The sequence below is a fragment of the Vombatus ursinus genome, unplaced genomic scaffold (assembly GCF_900497805.2).
Source record: "Vombatus ursinus unplaced genomic scaffold, bare-nosed wombat genome assembly UNPS02003292.1, whole genome shotgun sequence".
NCBI classification, from domain to species: Eukaryota; Metazoa; Chordata; class Mammalia; order Diprotodontia; family Vombatidae; genus Vombatus; species Vombatus ursinus.
The window spans coordinates 12,381,563-12,384,306 of record NW_020943070.1 but is presented as its reverse complement, the minus strand read 5'-3'; positions in this window follow the sequence as shown (position 1 = coordinate 12,384,306).

Here is a 2,744-nt window from a genome sequence, read left to right as displayed (position 1 = left end):
GGGAGAGGAATTTAGCTTTGAAATGTAGATGTACTATGTTTGTATTTTTGCCAAGGGCAAATTATGTTATGCATGTAAAAAGTGAACCATGAGTATATCCCCTGTAGGAGAATGTGAATGGGGTTGGAGGAATGGCTTTCTTTTCTCCAAATTATCAGAGAGAATAAAGTATGCAGACAGCATACATGAGAGAGATGTGATTTCAGATTTAAGAGAGAGAAGCAGCACAGCAGGAGAAAATCCCATATGTAGCCCATAGAGACTCTGGGGTCTTTACCCCAACTCCTACTTGCTTTGATGCTTACAGGACCTGACAGTGTAGATGAATTTATCTTTTCCTCAGAGTTCTAGGGGTACCTCTTGGAAGTATCTTACTATTACTGTCAGCACAAGTTTCTATTAGAATGTGTTGTCTCTCTAGTATCAATGGCCAGTAACAGTTGCTCCTCATTGTCCCTAATACCATTGATTAGTACCGTATTTTCAGTTCAACCAGTTGATAATCACCTCAATTCCACTGATAACCCATTAATATCAATTAGCTTTTATAAAGGGATATTTACTAAAAAACTATAGCAAAAACCAAGTGATATTTACTTCTCCCTGGTGACAGCTTCCTTGGCTGCTCTTTCCAGTACCAGCTACACCTTCACTCATTGAAGCCAAGTTGAAGTTGGAATACTCCTTCACTTCCTCCATCATTCAGTAACATCTCTTCCTTTGAGGTTCATGCTATTGCTTCTACCACTCAATCAAAATCCTGGTAGCTGTTGTCTACAGACTTTTCAGGTTGTTTTCCTTCCTTCCTCAATGAGTTTGATACCTGGCTCACAATTTTTCTCTCTTCTCCAACTCCTATCCTCGTACTGGGGGACTTCGACATATACTCTGTCTCAAGGACCCAAGTCACTATTTTCCTCAACCTCTTCACTTCCCATAAGCTACTCCTTCATGCCATCTCAGCCACACACAAAAATGGTCATACTGTTGGTCTTGCCATCACCCACAAATATACCACCTTTATGTTCAAGAATTCTGAAATCCCCTTATCTGACCATGATCTATTGGCTTTTCTCCTTTCCCTCTGCTTTCCCTTGCAAAATCCTGCCCTTTATTAATACTGTGATCTCCTATCCTCCTATTCTTTCCCAGGCCATCTCCCTTGCCCTAGCCACTTTATACTCTTCTCTCCATCTTGACCCCTTGGTGAACTGACTCAACTCCATACTATTCTCCTCTGTTGAATTCCTAGCCCCCTTAACATGATTACTGATCACTCCCAGCCAAGCCTCAGCCTTGGATCACTCCTATCATTCACACCTTAGCTCCTTTACATGTGTTGCTGAATGACAGCTCTTTCTTATGTGAGGAATGCTAACAGTTCGGTTCCCACAGAATTAATAAGAAAACAGGACAGGGGGAGATCAGGTTATTGATTAATTGATTTCTTGGTTTATTGGTTTACACAGATATGTAAATGAGATAAGGGAGTGAATGGGCTAATATAGGGTGAAGCCCCCTCAGGGGAATGAACTAACCCCGACCTCAGTTACTTTTCATACTTATGACTGTTGCGAGACTGCACCCAGATGCCTTGCAGCACATTCTGTCTAAATCGGATGTTCCGTGTGGCTAAACCGGATGTTCTGGTTGTGCAAAGAGACCACTCCCCTCTAACTTGTTTCAAACTTCCTTCCGTTGAAGTTAGAATTCTGAAAATAGATTGTGCCTCTAATATACCCAGGCAGTGGGTTGAGGGGAAGGGGGTTAGGGCGGGGACATTGAGGATAGGGTCTATGTATTCTGCTTTACAAGACACTCCGACGCACACCCTGGCTGGAGCCATCTTGAGTGGATGCTGGGTGTGTCCTTTCTCTTGAGAAAGCAATAAAACTCCTTTTTGCCTTTCTTAAGAAAAAGTCTCTGATATGATTATTTTGGGGGTCACAAACACCCCACACACTTAGAATTGGCTTAGAGGTGACTGATAGAAGATGGGTTGATTTCTGGTGGTAGCAGGGAGGGGAAACTGCTCAGTTTACAATGAATAACAAATGGATTATAATAGAGAATGACTTGTGACAGGAAGACTAGGAGGGCGCTGCAATAGTTTAGAGATGATGGGTTACTCAACTAAGTTGGTGGCCATGTAAGTGGAGAGAACGAGTGGGATGTGAGAAATGCTCTGGTAAATTTGGTAACTTTTGATGAGGGAAGTAAAACTAAGGAGTCAAGGATGATGCAGAAACAATTATATGTAGGTCTCAAGGAACAGCACAAGAAGTTGATTATAAAGGCTTTAATTTATTGTGCATTCACAATACTGTTCAAGTCCACAGTTGTGGAAAAATTAGCAACCATTAAACTATATGTAAATCCAATTCACTTGTTGATGACCCCATCTTACCTGCAGTTCTTAGATGATGCCTAGGTTGAAATCAATAAAAGAAATAGAACGTAATAGCCTGCTCACTGTTGTACTGTGCGAGATATAAACACCAGATTTTCTTAAAAGACTGAAATATATTATTATGTAAAGCAATGTAATGTAATGTGTTTTGAGAGCTATGCAGAATAAAAACAATGAAAAAAAGTAGTCTATTCTTTTGGTCCCTGAGGATTTAATAACAATATCTCTTTTTTAAATGCAATATTTAATATCACCTACCTTTCCTCTTTTTGGTTTTATGTATTTCTTTTCTTTCTTTTTTTTTTTTTTGGTGAGGCAATCAGGGTTAAGTGAC